We start from the raw sequence: 15677 nt of genomic DNA on the forward strand, positions 1-15677 counted from the left end.
TGAGAGAGTCCAGTTCCATCCCCACAACATCACTGGCCTTAAGAATGAGTTTGTTGATTCTGTTGGTATCTGCTACCCTCAGCTCGCTGCCCCAGCACACAACAGCAAACATGATAGCACTGGCCACCACATACTCGTAGAACATCCTCAGTATCGTCCGGCAGATGTTAAAGGACCCCAGTCTCCTCAGGAAATAGAGACGGCTCTGACCCTTCTTGTAGTCAGCCTCAGTATTCTTTGACCAGTCCAGTTTATTGTCAATTCGTATCCCCAGGTATTTGTAATCCTCCACCATGTCCACACAGACCCCCTGGATGAACATAGGGGTCACCAGTACCTTAGCTCTCCTCAGGTCTACCACCAGCTTCTTAGCCTTTTTCACATTAAGCTGCAGATAATTCTGCTCACACCATGTGACAAAGTTTCCTACCGTAGCCCTGTACTCAGTCTCATCTCCCTTGCTGATGCATCCAACTATGGCAGAGTCATCCTAAAACTTCTGAAGATGACAAGACTCTGTGCAGTAGTTGAAGTCCGAGGTGTAAATGGTGAAGAGAAAGGGAGACAAGACAGTCCCCTGTGGAGCCCCAGTGCTGCTGATCACTCTGTCGGGCACACAGTGTTGCAAGCATACGTACTGTGGTCTGCCAGTCAGGTAATCAAGAATTCATGACACCAGGAAAGCATCCACCTGCATCGCTGTCAGCTTCTCCCCCAGCAGAGCAGGGCGAATGGTATTGAATGCACTGGAGAAGTCAAAAAACATGACCCTGACAGTGCTTGCTGGCTTGTCCAAGTGGGCGTAGACACGGTTCAGCAGGTAGACGATGGCATCCCCAACTCCTAGTCGGGGCAGGTAGGCGAACTGGAGGGGATCTAAGTGTGACCTGACCATAGGCCGGAGCAGCTCCAGAACAAGTTTCTCCAGGGTCTTCATGATGTGGGAGGTCAATGCCACCGGTCTGTAGTCATTGAGGCCGCTGGGGCGCGGCGTCTTCGGCACAGGGACGAGGCAGGACGTCTTCCACAGTACAGGAACCCTCCGGAGCCTCAGGATCAGGTTGAATACATGGCGAAGTACTCCACATAGCTGAGGGGCACAGGCTTTGAGCACCCTGGTACTGACACCATCCGGTCGTGCAGCCTTGCTTGGGTTGAGACGTTTCAGCTGTCTTCTCACCTGTTCAGCTGTGAAGCCCACCGTGGTGGTTTCGTGTGGGGAAGGGGTATAGTCATGATAGCAGGGTGCGGGACTGTGAGGAGGGGTAGGGGGGGAGAGTGCAATAGGTGTTGGTTGGGTCCGACAACAGATGGCTCATGTGGGGGATGGGCAGGGGTCACAATGTCAAATCTGTTAAAGAACAGGTTAAGTTTATTGACCCTGTCCACACTGCGTTGAGCTCCTCTGTTGCTAGTTTGCCGGAACCCAGTGCTGGTCCTCACCCCTTCCAGACCTCTTTCATGTTGTTCTGCTGGAGTTTCCACTCAAGCTTCCTCCTATACCTGTCTTTAGCCTCCCTGATCCTGGCTTTCAGGTCCCTCTGTATTGCCCTCAGCTCCTCCCTATTTCCATCTCTAAATGCCCTCTTTTTAGCGTTCAGGATGTCCTCAGTGTCCTTTGTCACCCATGGCTTGCTATTTGAATATCAAAGGACAGTTCTTGTCGGATCATTGCAGTCCACACAGAAGTTGATGTAATCAGTGAAGCACTATGTGAGCCCATCAATATCCTCTCCGTGTGGCTCACAGAGTGCCTGCCAGTCTGTCACCTCAAAACAACCCTGGAGCGCTTCATAAGCCTCCTCCGACCATTTTCTCACTGTCCTCGAGGTTGCTGGTTTACTCTTCACCAGGGGCACGTAGCAGGGTTTTAGATGCACCAGGTTGTGATCTGACCTTCCCAGGGAGGGATGTACACAACAACCATAATTGCATGCGAGATTTCCCTTGACAAATAATAAGGCCGGTGTCCAACAGCAAAAAGTTCAATATCCGGGCTACAAACACGTTCCTTGATAGTAATATGCCCAGGATTGCACCATCTGTTGTTTACGAGAACCGCCAGCCCCCTCCTTTACGCTTACCGCTCTCAGTGCAATTCCGGTCAGCCCGAACGGTCTGGAAGCTCTCTATGGAAACGCTTCGATCGGGTATGTCCTCGTTCAGCCACGTCTCAGTAAAGCACATGACACTGCTCTCCCGAAATGTTCTCTGACTCCTGACAAGCGCCGTCAGTTCGTCGATTTTATTCCCAGGCGATCTTCACATTTCCCATGATGAGAGAGGGGAGACACGGCTTATAACTTCTCTTCTCCATAAGCCTCTGTTATCCCGACCCGGTCCTCTTCCCTCGCCTTTTTGATTCCCCTCTGCATCCTCTGATGTTTTCCTCCAGATTTCAGCCGGGATGTCCGTTGCTCTGTTTGCTAAACCGGGGGACATGAGCGCAATCAGTTGGTCCCTGGAATACGCAATGCGGCCATCCTGCTGCCACGCTAACGAGACGTGTCCGAATGTAACTATTTCCAGCGCTAGAAACAAGTAAAACTCTCTCCACCAGCGTGTTAGAGAGGGTGCAGCTCCAACGTGCTACCGTGAGAAAAAAAATACAACAAATAACTAAGTTAAAAAGTTTAGAAGTAAAAAACTACGGAGCAACTGTAACAGGCTGCATGTACGACCGGCGCATGCGCACTATATGACCTGATGGACCTTATCAGTAATATTTTCCAAAACAATGGAATTCTGACATTTTGGTGAGACTAGATTCAGTGGGTAAACATGTTTTTCCACTCCATTATCAGATTCCATGACTCCATTTTGTGCCATAACAATTCTCCCAGCTGTAATTCTAGCAACCAAGTGTCTTATTTTGATTCGATCTTGTAAACTTTCCTTTGCAAGGACACTAGGAAAAAGTTCACGAAAAGCAGATATTCGTTTAAGTCAGGGGTCCCCAACCTTTTTTGCGCTGCGGACCGGTGTAAGATTGACAATATTCTTGCGGACTGGCCGACCTGGGAGCGGTGGGGGGGGGGGGGGGCGGGTAGGGTTGTGAACGGACAAGAGTAGGGTTTGCCCCGAGAAAGACTACAATGACCATGAAGCCTTGCCCGGGCACCAGTGCGCATGCGTGTACCTGCCGCTATTCTTCTCTGCAAACCGTTTTTGGCGATTCTGTTCGGGGGTGGAGGTGGTGTTAATCACGACCGGAATATTGGTAATAAGTGGCTAATACACTCAATTTCGTTTCTAAAAGGGTTTATCTAACGAATTTAATATTAAACACACAGCGCTTATTTTCCTCGCATGAATATAGTGATAAGTCAATCATCAGGGGAGGATGGGGAGCTTGAAGTATGTGTTGAAAGAACTTGCAGTAGAAGTGGTAGAGGCAGGTTCGATATTATCATTTAAAGAAAAATTGGATAGCTATATGGACAGGAAAGGAATGGAGGGTTATGGGCTGAGTGCAGGTCGGTGAGACTAGGTGAGAGTACCTTTCGGCACGGACTAGAAGGGCCGAGATCGCCTATTTCCGTGCTGTAATTGTTATATGGTTATATAAGTCACTTATAATAGCATCATAACATTTTAAGTAACGTTTGGATATTAAAAATACAGCGCATATTTTCCTCGTATGAACATATAAAATCATTGCAACGCACCAATATCGCTGAATCAGTGGGAGCCAGCGATACTTGAACGGGGTTCCTTATGTCCAGTCTATTCCGCAATTTAGTTTTTGTTACATTCATCGCAGAGATATGTTGGAAATGGAAGCAATGTTTTTAGTGCTTCCGTAGCTATCTCAGCATATTCAGCCTTGACATTGATCCGGAATGCCGGCAGAGATGTTATGTCAAACACTTTTCAGCCCGCCGTCATTTGCAAGTTTGAGGAGTTGATCTCCTTCCCGCGCTGACATGGATGACGCGCGGGTTTTGACCTCGCGTGCGTAAAGGCTCAGCAGTGGGCGTGACAGGGAATGAGGAAAGGTGCAGCTGACTCATATCGCCAAATCATATCGTTTCGCCGCGGCCCGGTAGCGCATGCTTTGCGGCCCGGTGGTTGGGGACCGCTGGTTTAAGTAGTGTTACCTGAATAATCTGATTAGATTTCCCAGCAGCTTGACAGGTATGGAAAACCCTGTTACAATTCACAACATCCTTTCTTAAACTAGGCCAGTAAAATTCCTTCGTAATCCTGTTCACTGTCTCTCTCACTATATGATGTCCACTTAAAGGCATACTGTAAGCCATGTTTAAAATTTCAGCCCTGTAAACTTCCAGAACCACCACGTGACTTGCAGGCACTGTGGCTGGTATCCACCTCCTCATCAACACCCCACTGACTCTCTCTTAACCTCCTCTCCTGTGAGAGCTATCTCCTTTAAAGCCACCATTTCAGAATCTCGCTTCTGTTCCACTATAAATTCCTTCCTCAATAAGGACAAACCTTTCCTTTTCTCCTTGCTTTCCTCAGCCTTACTACCCTCTAAGTCCTGCGGAAATCTGGAAGGTAGAAAAGACTGTGACACATCATTATAATTTAAACCTCTGGTTTTGCCATCATAGGTCTCAACAACAGCCTTATTCATCAGCTGAATTGCTGAAACACTCTTATCTTGGAGAGGTGTCAACATGCCTCCATTGTTTACTAAACTCAGCACCATCACCAGGCTGATGAAAACCATGTATACATTATGGAAGAGGCCAAACAATACATTCATTTGATTACAACTTCCATTTTGACTTTCTTCCTTAGCAACTTCCACCCCAAAACTATAACAATTCTTCTTCTCCTCAACAACATCATAACCTTGTAGGTGTCCAAACTTCGTCCTGCAAGCAGGGTCAAGAGTCGCGCAACCAATCCACCCTTTTCCAGCACTTTATCCAAAGGTCCAGGAAGAGCAATTTTCCCATTATTTTCAGCAACACTGACCTTACTAATTTCCACCTTTTCACCAACTTTTAAAACACGGTCTAATACAAATGACTGAGAATCCTCACAATCCACTGGTACCAAGGTTAACCCCTTATTCACTGAACCAAGATCATCTGACACAAAAAACTGCATTCTTTTCTAACCAAGCCAGACACCTCAGACTTCAACTGAGCCTCAACACAAGGTTTAGAATCCTGTGAACTCAGAGGTACTTCAACAACCTGAACACATTCAATCGGAACAGCTGCCTCTTCTGGGTTGTCATCATGTGTCTCAGTTTCAAATTCAAGGTCATCCCGAACCTCTCAGCTATTCTCTGGCAAACATTCATCTGGAGTAAACTCAACCTCGTGGGTTAAAACTTCTTCGTCTGCTTTTTTATCAACCCCCTGCAGGGTAGCTGCATCCTCTGCATCTGGGTATGCCCTTACATCATCAAGAACACAACTTTTAAATTTATCACACAAAACAAGCCCTTCGGAGCTGGAAAAATCATCAGGGTCCGACACTGAACTTCTTTGCTGCAACCTCTCTATTTTTTCCAGCTCGAACCGCTTCTGCTTGTCTGCCACGTGATCCTCACGTTGCCATTTCTCCCTCTCGAGCTGCCTCTGCCTTTCTGCCTCTTCTCTCCGTTTTGCTGCCTTTGCTCTCTGTTTTGCTGCCTCTCTAGCCTCTCTCTTGAGCTGTCTCAATTTCAATTCTTGCTCCATTCGTAATTTTTCCAACTGAAGCTGAAGCTTATCCTCAATAATAACATCAATTTCTGCTGTATTTCCACACAACCAAATCAAAAGGGAATTTCTCCCAATCAATTCAAACAAGCCTCCCGACCAAATTGTTCATATCCCGGACGAACCCCCAGTTTTGTCACGTACACCGTAACAGGAATAAAGAACCAGCAGAGATGGAAAACACTTTGGAGTCCAGTATTGCTATTAACTAATAATATTTATTAGTAACTACGCAAAACAGTAATATAAATGTAGATAAATCAAACAGGTTAGCAATGATTACATATATAAGTAAGTATATCAGTAAGTGTGGAAATATATGTATGAAAAACCAAGCTTCTTTAGGTCTAGGGGTAAAAAGATATAGTCTTACGATGATGACTAAAGTTCAGTTCAGTTCAGTTCATGGTATTTAGTTAAGTAGTGATGGAGAGAGAGAGAGAGAGAGAGAGAGAGAGAGGGAGGGAGAGATTTGAGTGTTCAAGTGAGCTGACGCCGTTCGATCTTCTCGTTGTCCTCAGAAATCCTTTAAAAGTCACCGACTGTGACTTTAGCAAAGGGGACCGGTTTTCTGTGGTGGAGCTATCCCCCAGGCCAAGGTGGACACATGGATAACTCCTCACCAGTCAACCCTTTTCCTCTTTCCACTGCAAGAGCTACTGATCGATCCGCCTGATCGATCCTCCAAAACCCACTTTTCCTGCGGGCACAACAATGCTCATTCAGTGTCCAGAGCATGTGTCTGAGGTCTATCATCTGACCTCCTATTTTATCTTCTCGTGCTGAGCATCAATTGTCATTCAAATAACTCCTCCTTCCTCTCTTTGTGAAGAAATGCAAGCAGGCAAAAGTCCTTGAGGAGTGTCAACAACCTGCCGGGAATCATAACATCGAGTGTCCATTATTTAACACCGCCTTCGGTCACCATAGCAACTTACAAGCTGCTCGGTGCCATCTCCAACTCCAACTCAGCAGAAATCCAAAAGTTACTTCCAGTGCATTAAAGTGACAGTCCAACAGTTAGTCTTAGTCTCTCTCTCTCTCTTTTCAAAACAACATATCGGTGTTATATAACTCTCTCTCTCTTTTTCAAAAGCACAGTTCATAGGGGTAAATCAGGACCCCGTCACATTGTAAACACTGATCATGAATGTACTTTGAAATTTGAAAGAAGGGTACGGCTTGCCAACACCTATCCCGACAGTCTTTAGTGCCCTACCGTTCACTGTGTAAGATCTACTCTGGTTGGCGCTACCAAAGGTCAACACCTTGCACTTGTCAGCATTAAATTCCATCTGTTATTTTTTAGCCCATTTTTTGTACTGGGCCAGATCCCTCCAGAAGCTCTGATAGTCTTCGTCACTATACACTACACTCCCAAATTTGAAGTCAACCACAAATTTGCTGATCTAGATAACCACATTATCAACCAGGTCATTGATATAGATGACAAAGAACAACGGACCCAGCATCAATCGCTGCGACACTCCAATAGTCACAGGCGTCCAGTAAGAGATCTAACCATGTAAAGTCATTCTCCAGTTTCTCCCACAAAGTCAATGTCTAATCCATTTAATTACCTAAACTTTAATACTGATCAACTTGACCTTCTTAACCAGTCTCCCATGCGGGACCTTTTCAAATGCCTTGTAGACAACATCCACTGCCTCGCCTTCATCCAATTTCCTGGTAACTTCCTCGAAAAACTTGGTTCGTCTCGACTTACCACGCACAAAGCCATGCTGACCATCCCTAATCAATCTCTCTCCATCCAAATACTCATATATTTGGTCTCTTAGAACAACCTCCCAACAACTTTACCACGACTGATGTCAGGGTCGCCCGACCTTAATTATCTGGTTTATATTTAGAGCCTTTCTTAAACAGCGGGATAACATCAGCTATCGTGTAATACTCCGGTGCTTCTCGTGTCGTTAAGGATGATTATGTTCTGTCCCCTGCAATTTCAGCATTTGCCTCTCACAGAGTTTAAGGGAACACCTTGTTGGGCCTGAGGATTTATCCTCCCTAATTTTCCTCAAGATAACAAACACCTCGTCTTCTGAAATCGCATAGGGTCCACGACCTCGCTTCCACTTTGCCTCATTTCTATAGGTTCTGTGTCCGTCTCTCGAGTGAACAGAGATTCAAAAAGGAAAAAAAGGATTTAAGATCTCCGAGCAACATACATCAAAGTTGCTGGTGAACGCAGCAGGCCAAGCAGCATCTATAGGAAGAGGTGCAGTCGACGTTTCAGGCCGAGACCCTTCGTCAGGACTAACTGAAGGAAGAGTGAGTAAGGGATTTAAGATCTCCGCATCTCTTCTGGCTCCACGCATAGATTACCATTCTGATCTTCCAGAGGACCAGTTTTTTCCCCTTGCAATCCTTTTCTCGTAATATACCTGAAGAAGCCTCATTCACATTGCAAACCTCAGACCTTCTTTTTGCCTTCCTGATTTCTTTCTTAAGTGTTCTCTTGCATTTCACATACTCCAGATGTACCTCATTTGTTCCTACCTGCCTTTAGCTGCGATGATCCTCCTTTTTCTCCTTGGCCAGGGCCTCAAGATCTTTTGGAAACCGAGGTTCCTTGAACCTGTTACCTTTAACATACAAGACTTTTACTCTCAAATTTCCACTTATGAAGGCCTCCTACTTACCAAGTACACCTTTACCAGAAGACGGCTTGTCCCAGTTCACACTTGCCAGATCCTTTCTGATACCATCAAAATTGGCCTTTTTCCAATTTAGATATGCATACCTAAAAAACTTAAAAGAGGCGAATAAGAAGAAAAAGAAGCCAATGGGTGCAGTGCCTGTCACTTTGCGTTCAATCGTTGATTGCATGAGTTATTCCCCCCTTGAAAGTGAATCAATAGTCTAAGTTACGTTAACGAGGGAATAGACTAGCGTGAATAATATTTGTATGCAGAGGTTTCCATGGTTTGGAGGATCATCGAATTAAGTAGGGGTTTGCAGCTTCATTTTTTTCAATTATTTACCTAGTATTTTAAAGACTTTTTTCCCAACTCCATCTCCTGCAAAATATTCCAAAGTAAAGTTCTGCAGTGTTGTTCTTTATTGCCGCCTTGTTTCGCCTATTACTTCTGTTAGTGTCTTATGGGTACAAATATTTATGCCATAAATATTTTTCCTTATATATAAATTTATAATAAAAGACAATTCATAAAGTAAATGTCTTTGTCAAGCTTACTCTCAAAGCCCCTGTCTGAGCGAATCAATCACTCTTTAACTAGACTCTCAGCTAATATAAGTATTGCGTCTTGACAATATTCCGAATCCGAACATATGCTGTGCGCCTGGCAACCTAGTTGAAGTAATAAACACAATCATGATCAATATATTTGATTTTGTATGTTTAATCACCCGATATCATCACTTATATATAGTATTTTCAGCAAGACGTACACATTTGATTTATTCTGTTAATTTCTCGCTTATTCCTGGCGCTTGGGCACAACTCAAAGTAACTGAGACATTCAAGCATTTTTGGATTTTTCATTAAAAATCTACTTAATTGTAACGAACACGCATGATCACGATACAGAGTACAGACAGCTAAAGCTAATGGATAGGTCACTTTATTGAAGGATATCGGGGTTGTTGCAGGTTAGTAAGGTGGTTGATTCTTTGATTTAGACTTACTGTAACTGACACTGTAAAAGGGAGGTTAGACATTTATACAAATTAATTGATTGGTAGCGTGATGTTCTTGAGGTGTTTATGCAGATGCAAATTTGTGAAGTTACTTCTCAAGAACTCCAAGTATAACGTGGAAAATTGCTGTCAGTTTGTTTTTTCAATGTCGCCATTTCCAGCTGGGAAATCTTAGGAGATGGCGAGCTCAACACAGCTGCCCAATTAAGCCTCGTAAGGCAGCATTAATTTGCATAAATGTAGAGCACATAATCACGTGCTCCTATTCGTTGCACTGATAAGGCAAGGAGAGCCGACCAGCGTTATATTCTGACTGAAAACCGTGAACTTTCCAGAACGCATCCGAATTCACGATGTCCGGGAGGGTGGGTGTCATCTTGATAATTTGCGCAGCCTGTAAGTATCTAATAACAGTTATTTGGATTTTTAGAGCGCATTCCTGTTGCAGATAATTATTAACATGAAGCCCGCCATCTAATACCGGTTTATTTTTCTGGGTTCAAATGCAGAGATCACATTAAGTCAAGAGGGATCTCTGTTGGTTCAGCCGAGAGGAACAGTGAAGATCGGTTGTAGCGTGTCAGGCACTAACTTGGGAAACGATGACATAAATTGGTACCAACAGAAACCTGATGGTACTCCCCGATTTCTCCTCTATCATGATCTCCGCCGGGACGTAAAGGGTACTGGCATTCCCGATAGATTCTCTGGAAGGTTTCAGTCTTCGATAACGCCGCATTTTTAACCATTAGCAATGTTCAACCGGAGGACGACGCCGATTACTACTGTGACTATTGGAAGTCAAACGCGTTCCACTTCGGTGGAGGCACCAAGCTGGCTGTAACAGGTAAGCAGCGTTTTTTTTGTGCAGTTGAATTACCTTATCATTTTAGGGATCCAATTTATAAAGACGTGGAGTCAATTAGATTATTGGTGCAACTATTACGTGAATATGGCACTCAGAACTTAAACAATTTTGAGATTGTATTTGGGTGGTAGTGTGGAGGTACGTCTCTACCAAAGGAGACTTTTTCGCTCTGCTAGCTTGCATGTCACCCTTGAGCAAGGTATATTACCTGTTCGGCTCCCTGATCAGGGTAACGTGAAGCTATGGGAGAAAGTGGTGGATGGACGTATTATCAAATTTTCTGATTATGCGACTACTGACGCCAGGCAGATGCTCTCTGAAGTGCATTGATAATAGTTTCTGAAGACACTGTCAAGAAGAAGGCAATGGAAAACCACTTATGTAGAAAAAATTGCCAAGGGCAAATTTGTCAAGGATAAGACCATGATTGCCCACGTCATAGAGCATTGCACATAATGCCGATGATGCGTTTCTATGCATTAAGCAGCATTCTGGGAGTAAAAGCTTTATTTTCTATTAGTCTCATGGTTCATGCAGAAGCTGTCAGCAGAATAATTTGCAGCTCTTAATAATAGTCAAAGCATCGCACATGGGAAAGTGAGAAAATATTTAAGTTAGGGACATGAAGAACTATCAGCAGTGAAAGTAATTTTCGATAAAATATTTAAGCCATCAGCGTGAATTTTACGGAATTCCTTGAATCCTCAAAGCATATGAGGCTCTTTAAATTTGTGTTATTTTCGGGAGGGAGGGTGTGTTGGAAGAAGAGGCTGTTTGACTCAAGTAAATTGAAAGGGACAGCGAGAACATATGATGCCTGGCCTGCTGAGTTCCTCCAGCAGTTTGTGTACGTGCCACTGTAGTTAGAACAGGGGAGAAGGGGATATCCCTCAATTCCTGTCGGGCCGAGAATTAGAGTCTGATAACCAGAAGCTCCCCGAAATCTCTTAGACCAACACAGAATTTAAGGATGACTTTCGAACGCTCGAAATTTACGTCCTGTTTGCATCAGAGTTTTACATAAGAAAGGGAGTCAATGAATTCATTCCATCAATAGAAAAGAGGCAGAACTCTTTCGGAATAATCTATCACCAGCATGTGTTCGATAATTCTAAACATAAGACTACTGAGATTTATTGCTTGCAACTTAATGCCATCTATAACTACATTATCATAACACCGTATACGAAGGTTAATTTGAAAGCAACACCTACATTTAAACCCTGAGCACTGATGAAAATAAGTACATCGTTGTTACAAAATGGGTTGAAACGAGCAATTGCAAGTTTCTATCACGTATTAGGATGATGATCACAGAAACCATTGACTTTCCACGGCGATTTCTTTCACCTCACCATAGATTGCTGCGGTAAACACGGCAAACATTGAAAAAGCTTCGATGACGCGAATTCTCTTTGTTGTTACAGTAGCATTAATCAAAGTACAGTGCACGAGCATTCAATTATTTGCACTAAAGTAATCTACATTTGTAGCAATCATTCTGCAGTTATCTTGAAAGGGCAAATTACCGGATTTGGGCTATTTTTGTAGATATTAACTGCTGCATTGGATTTACATGGCTGGCGCCTCCCCCCTCTGATTTATATTATCAGAACAGGTTTCTCAAGTATTCGATGCCACAGGGTTCAGGTTACTTTTCAAATATTTAGACTGCACCGTGTCTGACCTGGGAGTATTTGACAGAGTTGTGTGGAGGGAGATTTAGTTTGCTCCTGATTCTTGAGTTACTTTACTGAGTAAAGCTAATTGACTTCCTTCCATCATTATCTCTCCGTATTTGCAAGACTAAAATCCATTCCTGTACGGTTCTCCTTTCAAACACTCCAAGGGTACGAGTATGATGAGTTAAACACAAATCGATTTCACTTACAATATCGCAATAAACACTGGCAAGGCCAGGACATCACGAGTTAGATGGAAAGATGAGGCCCTAGACTGCCCGTCCGTTAGTATCAATCCTCAGCAGGTTATGGGAATTCTGCAGTAGCACCGTACCCTGAAACCTAATACTGTATAGAATTTAGTTAAAGTGCTCCACTGTTTCGTCTCCAGAATCAGAATCGATCTCGTTTTAGGACATGAGGCTTGTTAAGCGATTGAAAGAGCGCTTTGGGACCAGTCACCATAAATCTATTAGTTTTTAAAGTATTTTTGAAAAATAGATACGTGTAGTTCACAAGTTAGAGCCTAAATTGGAGCAAAGTAAAATTTGATGGGATTGGACCGGAACTCTCAAAGATTGATTCGGAGAAGCTGTTAGCAGGTGCAGTGAAGTTTGGCAAGTCGGAAGTTTTTGAAAGTGACACGCAGGGGATTCAGGGCAAATATGTTCCTGTCAGATGAAAGGCAAGGTAGGTTATTGCGGTTCTGCTCAGGACACAGAAAATGCGACGCACAGCCAACTGAGATCAAGCAAAAGCTGATGGGAAAGTAAGGAATTTAGAAATTTAGTTAATGAGGAAAATAGGAGCAAATGTGGACAGATCTTTAGCAGATAAGTTGATCCGAAGAGATTCTTTAAATATATTAAGAGTAGAAAGGCAGCTGGGGAGAAAAAAGTTCCACGTAGGGATTAGTTTGATCGTAGATGTGTAGATCCTCAGGAGACTGACGTGGAATGAAATTAATACTTCTAATCTACTTTAAAGTGGAAAAGTCATAGAAACTCGGACAATCGGCGATGAACAATGCGATGCCCCGAAGCATAATGATGTTATGGAAAATGGACTGTTGGCGTTTTTGAGGAGAATAACAGTTGATAAATCTCGGGACCTTGGTCTCTATATCCTCAATCATGTAGCAAGCTTGGGAACAAATTGCTGGGATCTTTGCAGAGCCTTCTGTATTTTTGTTAGCGGCATGCATGCTTTCGGAAATCTAAATTTTGACTAAAGTTTCATTTTTACATGAGACTGCAAGGATAAGCTAAGGAACTACAGACCGGCGACCCTAACATTAGTTGAAGGCTACTCTAGGTGATTCTGCGACAGGAGCTCTATATACATTTGGAAAGGCAAGAAATTAGGAATAGTCAGCATGATTTTATGTGTGAGAAATCACGTCTTCGAAACTTACTTAGCTGTTTTGAAGAGGTGACCAAAACAATTGATGTGAGCAGGGCTCTAGTTGACCACATGGATGGACGTCGTGAATTATAATGAACTACTGGGATAAACTGGGATTGCTTTCCTTTCAACGCAAAGAGGCTGACGTGTGACATTAGAGGTTTATTAATTCATGACGGAAATACATAAGGTGAACGGTGAACGTCTAATAAACCCCTCAATGGCTTCCAGACGGGTACAAGTATCGCTTTTTACCGACATGTCGATGACAAACCGTGCCATCTTCATCATGAAGGTGGAGAGTTTGCCATTGAAACGTCGGTTAAAATGGATACCTGTATCCGGCAGGAAACGCGAGAAGCGTTTATTCGTCATATACGCCGGGAAAGCACCAGATCCTTTTAGGTCAAAGTCTATTTCTCATTATCACGGTGCTTAAAACTGGAGGGCATGGGTTTAAGAAGACGGAGGAAAATTAAAGGAATTTTTTTTTCACAAAGATGGTGGTTAAATGGCAAAATGTGTCAGAGGAAACAATAGGTTTTGCAACAGTTGCGAAGTTTAAAGTACATTTGGAGATGTACACGGATGGGTAATGTTTAAAGAGATATGGAGCAAATGCAGATGAATGGGTCCAGCTGATCGACGCCTTATTCGGCATCAACGAAGTGAGCGAAGAACTTGTTTTCTTGTTGTATAACTCTAGGATTCCAGTATGCGGCTCGTGTTTCTATGAGGTGTTGATCGCCATAGAGTGGTAAGTGCGTTTATGGATCAGTTATTGCATTGACGGCTCTTAACTCAGGAATACACACCGCAGGGCGATTGTTCGAAATTCGCTATTACTGCCTTCATCGCATGAGATAGGGAGAGAGCTGAAGGTGAAAGGTGTATGTGATGCCGCGCGAATTTGGAAGTGTGCGAGTAGCGCTCCGTTTGTTTTGGTATCCTGGGTCATTTTGTTAAAACCCATGAAGCAGAGCGACCTCCAGTCTTCTTGTATAGTCATGCATTTAGAGCATGACAGCTCACTGTGAAGACTGCGAGGTAGCCGCTCTGCAACGGATAAGAGAAATCACCCTCAGATATAAGGGTGTTTATTGACGCGGACAAAAAATATTAGATTTGTGACTGGAACTGCGCAGCCTATTCTAGCACGGGAGAGTGTCAGTAATTGCAGTGCGGCTATGTAATTGTGATATTTCTGAGTTATAAACATTGTCCAGGACAATAATCTTTCCTGCTCCTCTTGAAATAATCTCACAGGTCGTATCCAGTCACCGTACCAACCTAAGGCCGATGGTTCAACACGCATTCGGCACCGTTCTGCAATGTCAGTCCACTTTTTGCCACTCGTCTGCGGTGTTGGACCTGAACCCGCAACTTGCCATCTGAGAGGCCGCACGTCAAGCCACGAAGTATTAAATGATTCAGACACAATTTGTTATCGTTCTTTCATATGGACTTTTTTTGTCATTCCAGGTGGAAAATTGACCCGTCCTTCGATTGCTCTTCTTCCACCCGCATCAAAACAGATCACTGAAGGACGGATCGCGACTCTGGTGTGTCTGGTGAATAATTTTTCCCCTAGATTGGTGGAGGTTTCCTGGGAAATGGACGGTAATGCCGTGAAGGCTGGTGTCCAGACGACCCGAACCGTCAGGAATAACGACCAGACCTACAGCCTGAGCAGTTACCTCACCCTGACCGCCTCCGAGTGGAACTCACACGAAGTGTACACTTGCGGGGTTACACACCAGTCTCTCGGGTCTCCACCAAAGCGAAGCATCCAGAAGTCGGGCTGTGCGTAAGAGAGAGCCGGCCGGCTGGGTGCGCGATGTTACTTGTGGTTGGGCACGGCAACGTTTTACGATTGTTTCCTTTCTATTGGCGAGCGGCTTTCGAAAAGTAGAACTTCAACAATATCTACATTATAAGAAAATAATCATTTTGTAATTAAGTCCTAGAATTTTTTTTAAATAAAATAAAATATTATTCTTCTGGCAAACTGTATATTTTGTATGTCAACAGTTGAGTATAAACAGAGCATGGGCACCTATCAATATCTAAGTACATTGAGACTACGAGCGCCAGTCTTTTAACATTGAAACATAGAAAACCTACAACACAATACAGGCCTTTCGGCCCACAAAACTGTGACTAGCATGTCCTTATCTTAGAAATTACCTAGAGTTACCCAAAGCCCTCTATTCTTCTAAGTGCTTTGCAGTTATCCAGGAGTCTCCTAGAAGACCCTATCTTTTCCGCCTCCTCCACCGCCGCCGGCAGCCCATTTCATGCACTCACCAATTTCTGCGTAAACAAAAAACTTCGTCCTGACATCTCCTCTGTACCTAC

General features: G+C 43.8%; 1 pseudogene; it reads left to right on the forward strand.

The window, feature by feature from the left end:
- The first annotated feature begins 9718 nt into the window (after positions 1 to 9718).
- Positions 9719 to 15167, forward strand: LOC134359801 (immunoglobulin lambda-1 light chain-like; annotated as a pseudogene).
- The last annotated feature ends 510 nt before the right edge of the window (positions 15168 to 15677 follow it).

Source organism: Mobula hypostoma, chromosome 2, assembly GCF_963921235.1.
Source record: "Mobula hypostoma chromosome 2, sMobHyp1.1, whole genome shotgun sequence".
NCBI classification, from domain to species: Eukaryota; Metazoa; Chordata; class Chondrichthyes; order Myliobatiformes; family Myliobatidae; genus Mobula; species Mobula hypostoma.